The sequence below is a fragment of the Zosterops lateralis genome (assembly GCF_965231275.1).
Source record: "Zosterops lateralis genome assembly, chromosome: 6".
Classification (NCBI taxonomy): domain Eukaryota; kingdom Metazoa; phylum Chordata; class Aves; order Passeriformes; family Zosteropidae; genus Zosterops; species Zosterops lateralis.
This window is the reverse complement of record NC_139761.1, coordinates 48,500,481-48,513,892: the sequence shown is the minus strand read 5'-3', so window position 1 is coordinate 48,513,892 and position 13,412 is coordinate 48,500,481. Positions and strand designations below refer to the sequence as shown.

General features: G+C 44.0%; 1 protein-coding gene across 3 annotated transcripts in view; it reads right to left on the bottom strand.

Moving 5' to 3' along the window:
* Positions 1–12,536, bottom strand: part of PTPN5 (protein tyrosine phosphatase non-receptor type 5) — a 74,645-nt gene extending 62,109 nt beyond the window's left edge. Inside the window, exon 1 of one of the 3 annotated variants that reach the window (XM_083863347.1) lies at positions 12,482–12,536. The gene's annotated coding sequence lies outside the window, so the exon portion shown is untranslated. Of the gene's footprint in view, positions 1–12,276; positions 12,383–12,481 lie in introns of those variants that run through there. The other 2 variants (XM_083863349.1, XM_083863346.1) reach the window with 2 other exon arrangements.
* Between the last annotated feature and the right edge of the window lie 876 nt (positions 12,537–13,412).

The window sequence follows — 13,412 nt, the reverse complement described above, 5'->3', positions numbered from 1 at the left end:
ATGAGGCTCATCAGTTGACTACCTTCATCTTTCAATGTCCTAAGTGCTTCTAAATGTCCTGTATCCTTCAATACTCCTGGTACCTTCACAGCTGTGCAGGTGTACCCAAGAACTGCCTGCAGAGTGCCTCAGGCCTCGGCTGCAGCCAGGTCTGTCCCACTAGTGAACCCCAGCCCCAAGAGTGGGTCATGCAAGGATCCCCATTTTATCCTGCCCCATGTATTGTGGCTGTGTAACATATGAGAACAAACAGGTACCGGGGCTCCAGGGCCATGCCACAGCCTTCCCTGCTTGTTTACTGCCAGCTCAGCACTGATTACTGCCCCTTTGAAGCACCGACCCATTAAAAAAAAAAACCCCACGTTTCTCACAGAAACCACGTTTATTCCAGGCTGTGCCTCGGAAGGCAGTGGCAATCTGCTGTGCCTTTTCTTAGAAAGGAAGTTGTGTACAACACTCAGTTCCTAGGTCAGGACTCGGAGCTCCCCACCCTGTCCGATACAAGACTTCCCACAGTAGGCCAGTATTGTCTTAATTTTACTTGATTTTGTTAACTATTTGGACATTACAAGCTACAAAAGAGCCATGTGCCTGAAACATGACCACCTTTAACATATCCAGGTTTGAAAAGCTTATCCATTCACAACATTAAGACCCTGTGAGTGAACAATCAACACTCATCCTGACTAGCAATTACTGAGCAGAAATCAATGTCACTCAGAACCTTTTCTTTCACACGCTATTGTCTCATCAGTAAACCATCAGGCAAGAGCCTGATCTTCTTGCATAAACCCCTCTTCTACAAACAGGTAAAGTTTAGTAGCAGGGTAAATGAACCTGAAGAGCATTCAGAGAGCAGACAATGCTGTTCAAAGAACAGTTTTCTTGTTTCCATTATTATACCAAATGGCATCTTCCTGTTTCCTAAACAGCTGCCTTCTCAGGTTAGACTGACCCAGTGATCTTGGGGTACCACACAACCTCTGAAGGAAAAAGAACTGCTTATCCCAAAAGGATGAATGCGCTATCTCAAACCATCAGGGTATCACTACTGTATCCATTTAGCCTATTGCTGCCATAGCCTTAAAAATTAATGAGTTCTCCAGGGAATAGACAGACTTAATGCTCAAAGCAAATGAAGCTGCTGCCAACACTGTTTTCTCTTCCCTAGACACCACTTCAAACCAAAACAGAAGAGCAGCTTTTGCCCCTCAGCTGAGTATCAGAATCCTTTCAGACAGAAAAAAATACCTATGCCTGTGTGGACAGACTTTGAAATCTCCCTTCTTACCAGCCAACACCACATAGTCTGACCTTGTTCCCTCTGCCATCCAAGTTCAACATGAAGAAAAACCAAGCTTCATTTTGGGGTAATGTCTGAAGTGATCTTGGCCCAAGTTTTGTGAAGATGTTAAACCTTGCCTAGAAATGATGACCTACATACAACTAAAAGGGGTGCTTACTTTCTCCAGCCCTGGAACTGACTTGATTTCTCACTTTTCCTTTTCTGTGCAGTAGTTAACAACACAGATATGATATTGCATATACACAGAAACACAGGTCAGGAAAGTAATTTATGTAAGACCCCCTTCTCTGAGGAGTTATCTCATACGGGAGTGAACATCAGCAGATGGAGCTCTGCTTCTGCATCACACTCTTCAATGTGAAAGCCTGGCAGGTGCAGAGGGGGATAGGAACAATCACTCTCTCACCCTTCCCAGGTTTCGCTTTTCATGGCACCACTGCATACAAAAAGAAACAGCTTCTTCTGCCTTCCAAACCCTTTGCTTCCCCAAAACCACTCCTCACATCAACCAGTGTCTCTGAGTCTGCCAGGAAAAGGTTTAGAAATCCTCAAACAAAATGAGTTAAGCATCCAGAATTATGATCAATTAACAGCTCCAAAACAATGCAATGAGGCATCAGCACAGCAGAGGAGCTCTGAAATTTACACTGATCTAAGGTCTGAGACCTGTTCTCAAATAACAGGGGAAAAAAAAAAAAAACCTTCTCTAGGGCAAAAGACCAACACTATGCAAATCACTATGACAAGCAAGGCTTTGTCTAGCCTGACATGTTAGCAGGATCTCAGATCTTTGCTCATCTCTACCTCTGGTAATTTATGAAGCATCAGCTCCTAAAATCATGCAGCAACCAGGGAAGAAAATTAGCAATTACAACAAGGTAAGTGCAATGCTTAAGTTCAGTATTGCAGGAAAAGGCCTAAAAATGGCTGGCTGGATTAATGAGGCATTTTCTAGGACATCAGGATGATGTTTCCGAATACCTGCTGTGTTCTCAGAATCAGAATGATGTCCACAGCAATCAGTTGCAGAAGAAGAACAAAGAAACCTAAAAGCAAATTACTTTCATGTATCCTGTGGTGGTGGCCATCAGCTCATTTCAGTCCACAGTGAAGTCTCTTACAACCATGGGATTTCACAGCTCCTGGGAAAAGCTGCTTCTTTCATACTCGGCAATATCACTATCAATCAGAAGCTGCTAATCTGACAGGATGTAGTGGACAAAGAGGGAAGTCTGTACCCCCGTGGTCTGAAACCTTTGTGGCAGAAGGTTACTCAGTTCTTTCTGAGAAGAAGAGAAATACAGAGCTACAGGTGCTGACACTTGGGCTGGAGAGGTGACAGACACAGATGGACAGGGTGGAAGCCATGCACAGAGCAGCAGAGATTGGTATCAGCTGGGGAAAAAAGAAGGAAGAAAAGCTTATAGACACAGATAGGAAACTCTGTATTCCAAACTGGAATAAACATCCGGTTCCAAGGACAGACAATAAATTAGCTTAGAGACCTACTCTCAATTTCTGTTCAGCATCAACAACCAAGGGAGTAAGCCGGATGCCTTAATAAAGGAAATTCCCAAATGGCAGCAGACACTATTCCAGCTAGCTCTGGACTGCCTTCTCTTCCCAGTGTAATCAGCAATCTCATAGGCACAGCTTTACAAATCCCAGGCCACTAGGCAGTGACAGAACACAGTGAAGCCAGAGTTAGCATTAGCAGGACTTTGAAGCAAGCTTGCCAAGCAGAAGAGAATCTTTCTCTAAATCCTGGATACATAGACAATAAGCTCCTCTGTCTAAACACTGGAATTAGCATCATGCCTACATCAGTATCTTACCTCTGGCACCATTTTGGGGGGGTTTAAAAAACTCCTCTATTAAAATTAGTAAGTTTAACATTAAAGTCATGTCCAGGGCTAACACAAAGCAACAGTCCTCAATTTAAACTAATATAATGTAATCTAATCTACTCATGGATAACAGACTGAAAATTGATGTTCTGAGTTGCACAGACTACACTGCAGATAAAACATTGTTGCTTAATTGCTGGTTCATTATTTAGCATCACTACTTCAGAGCACTGAATCTGCTGCCCACTGACAACACACAGACCTGTGGCAATGGCCAAGACTACATTCAAGGTCTACAGTCTTTCCATTCAGGAATCAGATGGGTTACAGCACTACAGAGCTCATAGGAAATTCAAAAGGATGATGGTATTTCCTAACAAGTCCATACACTGCTGTACATGATGCAAAAAGCTCAAAAGGGATAAAAGAGCAAATGTCAGTGCGTGCTTTGGGAGCAATATACATAATTCAGAAATTTGGGATGCTAGAAAATGTACATAGCATGGAGAATGTTACGTGTGCTTGCAGTAATTTACCACAAAGAACAGAGCACCATCTGCAAACATGGCTTAAAGCAATAACTAAGAGCTGAAATACAGACAGCATTTGGGCACTCAGCTCCTTGTGTCTGTTGGTGCAAGTCAGGCATCTTGCAAGTATGAGAGAAGTCCTCTTATAATTTAAAAGAAAATAATAACTATTTTAATTACGTGACCATTCCAAACAGGCTCTGAAGTGCAAAAGCAATCACAAGCACAATAAAATAGCCATTCCATGCTTTTTAGTCACAGGATGTGTTACAATAATTCTTGAAGCTCCCAGCAGTTTCATAACAAAGTAGTCACATCTGCAGTTTCACAGAAATTACCACGTCTGTGCCAACGTTTCATCTTACGAATGTTTGCAGGCTCCGATTTCCATGTTTAGAAGAGGAATGAAACAAGGCAACTACTTAAATTATTCCACCTCTCTGGCTTGCTATTCTGAGACTTAAGGAGCAGAGGATTCAGTCAGGGTAATGGAATGGTGGCAGTGATCTCCACTGGCAAGGGAGGCTCCGCTCCTGAAGGAGACAGCTTCAGCCAAGCCCCAGTCTGGTTATGTACACTGTTACTGAGACTGAAAATGAGAGAACAGATGCTGTTGGAGTACCAAATGGAAGGCATTCTGCAAAAGAAAATAAACAAACCTAGCCACACTCAACCAGCCAAAGTACAGGAAGGATGCAGCAAGTCTCTGTTCCTAAAAGTAAAAAGCACTCTGCAGAACCACCAGAAAAAAAATGCAGTGCTGATGGATAAAATTAATTCCCTCCCCCAGAATCTCTGGATGTTGCTAGGAAAAAACATATTAAGCACATTTTATTTACCTGCATTAAAACACAAAACCAAACAAACAAACCAATCAAAAAAAAAAAAAAAAAAAAAAACAAAAACCAAAAAAAAAAAAAAAAAACAAAGAACAACCAAACAGGCAAGTGTATTTCAGTGAACTGACAATAAATTCAAAAGTGGTATCACATATCCAAGAATGCTTCAAATAACATCTCTGGCAAAACAAGTACTCTCTTAGGGAGGCTGAATCAAGATGCCTAGCTTGCTTCTAAGTGTCCTGACTTAAACATTACGACCTAAATCTTGCAAGAGTGGAGAAAAATGAAACCTCAAGCCCATATGGATTCTCACTGCCATTAGCCAGCCTCTTTCCTTACCATTTAATGGGAATCTATGCCTGTATTTTAATTATCCCAAAATTCTGGTCAATTCCAAGACACTGGTATGAGCTGCAAAATGAGACATATGGAATGCATCCAGGGAGATCCAGTAGTCTGGCTTTTGAGTAGGCAGGTAGCTAATCAACAGCTAATTGTAAGAACAGGTCTCCAGAGTGTCTGTGTGGGAAAGCTTCTGCTGTTTGTGTTGTCACCACAGCTGCACGTGACAACTGCCAACCTACAACCCATGGACTGCTTGTGACAACCCGAATTTCAGAGACCAGCTGGGGTCAGTGAGCAGGTCCAATAGGCTCTTCTGCTCCCCTGGACTTCTCTCAGCCAAAGAAGAAACTTCTCAAGTTCTGTTCTCCCCATGCCTTTAATGTTCACTTGACAGCACTCATTACACACAAGTGAGGTAACACTGTGCTCCAGACAAGCTGGTAGGAGGCAGGAATGGGGCTACAAACCCCAAGGTAAGTGTTGGTTTGGCCTTTTAAATCCTGCCTTGCCAAAGGATATAAAGCTTCCTATACCTCAGTGGAGCCTTCTCCTTATCTTGCATCCATGAAGTGGTCACATTCACCTAAAAATGCCTGCAATGCTAAAAATCTCCTGCCATTGAAACAGCAGGAAGAAAAAGAAAGTAATAATTGGAATGACCTGCTTTTACAGACTGCAAGTCATCTATTATGAAAATGGTTATTATTTATAGTAACTGAGAGAGAAAATTCAGAACAAATACCCTCACTGTGCAAAATTCTGAGGTTTTTTCCCCCAATGGTTTTGGTTATTCAACAATATCCAGAAGAGTTCTTTACCAAATGCCAGCATTTGTGTTTTCTACCATGCTCTAAGATACCATTAGGGCTTATATCGGTGGTGTTATGAATGGTTTCCCAGTGAAGGGGAGTAGCAACTATCTAGAGAGAAAAAGGAAATGTTTGTCTCAGGGTAGAAACCACAAGGATTGCTATTTTCTGGAGTGTGGAATTAGGGGAAAGAAGAAAATACAACCTCATCTTGAAAGTGATGTGCACACTGGTCCAAATGAAGTCATCACCTAAATTTATCTAAGCCACACTCACTAAGAAGTGAAATCAGAAGGGAATTAAGCTAAGAGGGAATATCAGAAGGGAACTAAACTATATATGAAACAGTAACTTACGTAGTGTGCTATAGTTTCAATAATGAAGGGAGCTATGCACGAATCTCATATTAGTAAATACAAATGGTCCTGTTCAGTCTTTAAGAATGTGAAAGTTTCAAGTCTCTGTTTCTAAGAAAGTCAGAAACAATACAGGCAGGTTGGTAAAAAAAATTAAAAATTAAATAACTGAAGGTAAACAAAATATCCTAAATTATATCTCCTCAATTAAATACTCATTTGGAAAAGTTTTTCAATTTAATTTAAGTCACAGTTTTAAACCATATTTTCTCACAAGCCAGACTTAACTTGTTGTAATATGTCTTTTGACTGTCTTTTACAGCGAGTTCACAGGCTGATGTTATCCCACAGTGCAAATACTCCACTTCATGTCCACTTCAGAGTGTGACGTGAAAAACATAACTTAAACCTTGTACACTATAAAGAAAATCTAAACTGCTTACTTATTTTTAACAAATAATTCACTTTTCTTTTGAAATAACAATTTCCTTCAAGCATCTTGTTTGTTCCTCTGCATTAGCAGCCCCCACTGTCCTGTGTCTACTCTTCCTTTGCCATTTATTAAAAAAAAAATTTTAACTGACTTAATTTTACAGACTAGTGCTATTCATATGCCAATTTTCAACATCTAATTCTTAATAGCACTTAATGTGACTTTATCTGTACCCTTCACATTTGAATAAAGATATCTCCAGACACAGAACTCCTGGGATCTAGGGACATTGGGACTTCTAGGTATAATTGTGGTTTCAGTAAATGTGCATTTCAAGAAGTAACAAATGTTTATCATAGAATATTCTGAGTTGGAAGAGACCCACAAGGATCGAGTCCAATGGCATAGAGTCACTTTGCTGCACTAGTAGCACAAGATACATCATTACCTGAAGAAACAACTGCAGCTGTAAATACAAAGTAGTTCTCTAAATTGAAAATATTTTGTCCACTCAACATATACAGAACAAAGGAGTGAGTATCTAAGAGCATTTTTAACCTTAACATCTCATATTGGGTTCATGGATGAAAATGTGTACTGTTGGCAAAGCACATGGACCTCAAAGATCTTTGTGTCCTTGCTACATCTCTGTTTGCACTGTTAAAGGGCTCCTTTCATTGTTTTATTCTGCTTAAAGTTTAGATTTGATTTTAATAATTGCTGCAATACTAATTCAAATCTAAGAGTCTGTCTACACAGGGCTACACACCAGCATAGCCATTTCAAAAAGTCAGGCATATACATTTCCAGTTCACAGTCTGATTGCATAAGGGTTATGCATGTGTGGAAAATAAGCTTCGTCTGCCAATGTTCATGAATTTCCATATGTAGATTAGCCCTCAATTTCCCAACTAAATAAATCCATTTCCCACATCTCTCAGGCTCGCATGGGAATGAGAGACAGTATTTGATAACTGTTTACTTACAAATAATACAAACAGAACTGTATTTTGCAAGGTTCTTTCTGCATTTGTTGGGTTTTTTACAATAACTATATAATGAAGATGAAAGGAAATATTAGGCAGAGATAAAAGTCTTCCACTTTTTGAAATGGAAAAATCAAAGTCCACTGGATTTGCCTGCTAAAATATCCAGTGATTTTTTTTTCCCCCAAAAAGCAGTGGTCAATCATTTATCTGCCAAGAATCGTGTTGAGTCTGTATTTAATATTGTGGTTAGAACTGCAGAATGTATTTAAGGGCACCACATGCAGTATTAGTGTCCTGGTCCCCAACTTCCAACCTGTTCCCTATTGTAAAAGGCCACAGTGACTAAAAACCGTTCTGCAAGGGTATGAAAATCGTTCATATGAGATATTTTGCATATTTAATTACATCAAGGACTTAATGACCTTTGATAAGTGCAAGTTTCAAAGAGTTTTCTGCAAGTGAACCAACAGCTTTGGAACACACAGCTTCCAAACAGAGACTCCTTTGGAACCAGTTATCTTACACAGCTTACACCATCCATTTCCTTGATTTCCAAGCAGTTCTGGAAACAAAGTCATTCAGAACTGATAGGTGCAGATCATAGGTTCACTAGGATAAATTAGCTGTCTTCCTCTAATGTAGAGTGCTTCAATACACACTCACTTGTAGAAAAAACCAAATTGCTCCATTTCATAATACTCCAACTGAACAGAAACAAACATATCTACACAGCTCCTAAAAGCAGTTCCTAAGCCACTATTAAGTTTCTTCAGCACAAAAACTTCTTGTAAAGTCAAGGACATCCAATTGTCCTTCAGACATACAATTTCAGACTAGACCACAGTGACATTTTATGCTGTCAGTGTCTGCTAGGAACTCAATCCTCCATCAGCTTCTTTAAGGAACACTCTTATCTTGCAAAAAACTGCTGCCTTCAGAGTCCTGGGTGCTCATCAGCACTTAATGAAACCTGATCTGTAGATAATCAAGGGGCAGAACAATTCTAGTGATACACAGACTACAACATTCAAATGATTTTTAAAAAGCAGTGTAATTAAGACTAACTGTGTCATAGCTTATGCAGATTGATGAAGCAGTGTATCCACACAGACATCAATTTAGATGGTGACACGTTAGCTGTGGGTGTGGCAGTGGGCAAAACTAGCAAGGAGCAGGCTCTGCATGCTGCAGTGATTGGTAATTTCTCATTGAAGCTCTCCAAACCTGCCTGAAACTCTGGCCCATCTGGAGGTACCAAGTTTGCACACACAAGATTACAAATACAGTCATCATCCTAAACAAATGCACGTACATAAAATATATTACACGCAGTTTTCACTCTTGCTGGCACTTACTGCTATGTGAGCCTGGCCTCACATATTTAATTATTTTCTAAAAGATGGTCTAAGTGGCTTTATTATATACTGCAATAACAAAAGGTATTATGTGATGATAATATGGGAGGTCACAATCTCTCTGTAACTTCAGCAAGTTTCTTAAACCTGAAGGGTGAGTTTGTGTCAAAAATGAGTTCCTGTTAGCAGTTGTGTCCACAGGACAGAATTGCTATAAAAATACAGGAAGTTGCACTAGCTGTTATACCCATACAGACAGAAGTAAAACACAGAATGAAACTAAATATGATATTGAATCACAAAACAAACAAGAAATAAAACTTTTATGCTAGAGATCCAACTCCTAAAAAGACTAAATATTTTTTGGCAGCTACTCATGACCTTAAACCAGGGTTACCAGACTGATACTTCCTATTACATCCATCTCGTAGAGCTGTTAACAAGGATCTGAGCCCTACTGAAACAAGTTAGGAAAGGCTGCTCCTGCCCCGAAGAGGTCAGGAGTCAGGTTACATGCACCAGGTCTCTAAACAAGGAAGGACTAAGTAAAAAAGACACAAACCAGTAACAAATTACTTACTGGCACTCTAGCTGGTCACAGATCAGGACTCTTACAACACAGGAGCTTGAATCTGATTTCTAAGACATGAATTATTACCATACTAGCTCTTTAAAATGTTGCTGAAAATCACAGGTCAGTCTGGTCACGAAAATAACACAAGTTCCATCATGAGATAAACACTGTGACCTTCCAGAGATGTTCAAAACCCTTGCCTTTCTTAACTATCATAGCTTGCTCTTTGTGGGGTAGCACCAATACATACAGCACACACAGACTCTGCATCTCTTTTATTCTGCTAAAGATGCTTTAGTGCAAATCAGTCCTGCAGTTCTTAAATTTCATTTGCATGTTCTCTTTGCAAGGAAGTCTCAAATATTCTCTGAAGCAGAAACACATTATCTCTGAAATCTCAAGATAAACCCTGTGAGCATCAGTTTAAACCAAGAAGCCAGGCCCTATCGTAGGTTGAATCTTGGGTCACATCAGTCACACGTTGCTGTGGCCTACACAGGGTAAGCAGGGAACTGAAAAACAACTGTGAGAACAAAATTCTCAGTTATGGGATTCTATCATGTGCTTTTTGAAAAGCTACAAGTCAGCAAGGCTCTTCTACAAAAGCCTACATGCCCCTAGTCTCCACTGGCTCTCCTGCCTTGGGACTCAACAGTGCACAGGAGAGAGTGATCTGGTTAAGCCACTAACAACCAACCAAACCTAGCAAAACTGCCTGCCTTTCAGAAAGGCTTGGCTTGAGGATAATTGGAGAGAGAGCTAAGCAAGTGAAATTCTTCAGGTGCAGTTGGTTAGGCAAATTTACTCATTTTATTCCTGAAACAGAAATTGTACATTACTTCATTCCCTTTGTTGAACAAACTTCCCTGTCTCATCTCCTCTGTTGACAAGCCTAAACCAGAGCTGCATGGCTGACCTTTTTAGACAGAGGCAGAAAGAACAAATTATATTTTTTTTTTCTGTGCTGCAAATCAGTGTAATTGCTCCTGCTGCAGCAACATCTGCCTTTCCAGATACTGAGAAAGCAGATACTGGAGAGCATCCTGCTACATAATGGAATTCTGAGATCCAGAAAACAAAAGAAATGCTTGTAAAACTTCTCTGATCTTTCCCCCATGCCACGCTTTTTAAAAAAAGCATAAGCCATGTAATATAATAAAACACATAAGAAATAAGAAAATATAAGAATAATAAGAAAATAATAAGAAAACAGCTCTTCCATTTCAAACCAGTTAGGAACTTAAAAGCTGTATGTATTTATTTGTCTTTTGTGCTTTGTACTTAATCAATACTAATACCAAAAGATGCATGCTATAATTGTTCAGATTTGCATTCTTTTTGTGCATTCTGCCATTTATCACACTAAATCGTTACTAAATTGATGGTTTTGCTATTTAAAGGCTCTTGTTCTAGTTTTACATGCATGACATCCAGTTGGCAACTCTTTCTGCAGTGGAGTGACAAATATTTTAAAGCCCTTAAACCATAATACTGCTAAATAAGAAGTAAAAAACCCCTAACAAACCAACGACACACTCCTACAAAGAAAAACGCCCATTCAATTGTAACAAAAGGAATAAAACAACCCAATGTAATGTGCTTACCTTTCTTACCAGCACATAACTACTGAGAATGTTTGGGTTCATTATATGCAAATGTAGAGTAAGAGTTCTCATGTCTCATTTTATCCACATTCAAGTCGACTGGCTAAATCTTCTCTCTCAATGGGCACATATGGAGCCCCTGAACTATCCTCGGCTTCACACGTACAACACTAGCTCAAACACATCAATGAGAACTTTGGCAAAATCACTACATTCTGCTACTACAAAGGAACAAACTGGAAGCAGAGTGAGCACTGAGAAAATTTGCTTCAGCTGTCCCACACAGTAAAATTCAACACTCTTGTCATGTATCACACAACTTGTGCTGAAATCAACGGGAACTCTGGGTCTGTCTGAGATTTGAACTTGATCCATTAACTGCACAATTTACACAATTAGAGAAGTTATCATCTCAAACTGACTAACAAAACATTGTAATCAAAATTTTTTAAAAATTGCTTTGTCGCTACACGCAACATTTTGGAAGAAAAAAAGAGAGGGTAATGCAGCCACATTTCTTCTGAATCTGCGATTTGTTGCTCCAACACAAACACAGATCCTGGCCACCAGATGCAAATCGTTGGCAATGGGAGCTGGATCCGAACCTCGACAACTTTGTAAATAACGCTGCAATAAAAAGGCTCAACCTACTAAATCTGTTTTTCCTTTCTCACATAACAATCACAGTCCCACCAAAACATAATTGCATAACAAGATAACCATATGTAAAATCTGAAGAAATAAAGGTCTTAATGGCAAATAAGCGTTCACAGGACACATACGAATGCTGAACTCTACCCAAACCCGGCTGCACAGGTCTCCGGGCTGCCCACACGGGCAGCTCTCCTGCTCTCAGCACCGCCATCTAGGAGAGAGCTCCGGCGTACCGCGGGCCGCCTGGAGCACCGGCTCCCAGGCACCAGCCTTCCCGGAAAGCATCGCAAAGCTGTTGCTGCTGCTGCTGCTAAAATTTTAACTGCAGCCGGTAGTTAACTGCCGGCGGTGCCGGTTCGAAAGCGGCCTCCCCCAAACCCCCCAGCCCTTCCCGAGGGGGTCCGCTGGGCGCATACACCGGCATCCGCTCCGCGTATCTCGGCGCTCCGCGGCGGGAGAAACGAGGGGAAAAGCCCAGCCTTGTGCCCGGGCCCTGCGGGCGCGGAGCGGAGCAGAGCAGAGCGGGCTCCCGGGGCTGCGGGGACACCGCCGGCTGCTCCCCCCGGCCCCGGCCCCAGCCCCTCGCCCGGCGACCCCGCCGCGCACCGGCCGGGCTGCTGCCCCTCGCCCACCTCCGAGCCCCGTCCTTCCCCGCGGGACCGGGCTGCCGCTGTTGCATCTCTCTGCGCGCAGCAGGACGAAACGGGGAACGGCCGCAGGAAGAGCCGAGCGAGGGACGTGCCGTGCCGTGCCCTGCCCGCCGCCCCCGGCGTGCAGCCGCCCCCCGCAGCCCCGGGAGCGGCCGCCGCAGCGCAGCACGGCACAGCCTCGCCTTACCTCCCCGCCCCGGCTCCGGGGATGCGCCGTGCCCGCCCCCACCTGCGCCGTCTCTCGCAGCCCGGCGCTCAGGTGCGGAGGGAGCACAAAGGCAGCGCTGCGGCGCCGCGGGGGCAGCGGGCTCTCTCTCCCCCGCCGAGCCCCCGGCCCCGCCGCACCAGAGCCCCGCTCTCGGCAGCCGCCGGCTCCCCTCCCCTCCCCTGCCGGTACCGAGCGCCAGCCCACCTCAGCCCGCTGCGGGGCCGCCCCCCCGCCCGGAGCCCTGCAACTTGCCCCGAGCCGCCCCTGGAAAGCCCCCCGTGCTGCGGCTGCTGCCGGCTCTGCGGAGCGCCCCGCAGCCTGAGGAAGTTCCCCGGTGCTGCGGAGAGCCCAGGGGGACACGCCGCCCCACGTACCCCCCACCGCTGACAGCCCCGGGCTCGCCCCCAGACACGTACGGGCCGCCCCCACAGCGCCGGGGACACGGACCCTGTGCCCGGAGCTCTCCGGACAGGGCGGCCCCCGCCCCGTGGCCGCTGGTGCCCGTGTGTGTGTGTGAGGGGGGACAGGTGACGAGCGGCGGGAAGGGCCGTGGTGCGACACCGCTCCCGCCTTCCCCCCGCCCCGTCTCTGCAGATGCCCCCGGGAAGGGCTGCGAGGCTGGCAGCCGACAACAGCCGCCCCCTCCCCCGGGAAAGCTGTTCTGCCTCCTTCTCCCCTGCTCGCCTTCTTTTCAGCTCGGCCGCTTGACTGACAGCGAGCCTTCCAGCGGCCGCCCACGCGCGCTCCCGTTTCCCCTCAGTCGGAGAGGGAGATGGCGAAGGAGAAAACATGAATGAAACAGCCAGGCAGCGAGCGGGAGCAGCCGGCCCGGCCCCCGGGAGCGCCGGGGGCGCTGCCGCAGCGATGCCGGGGGGCTGTGGGCTCGGGTGGTCGGCCCAGGTGGGCTCGG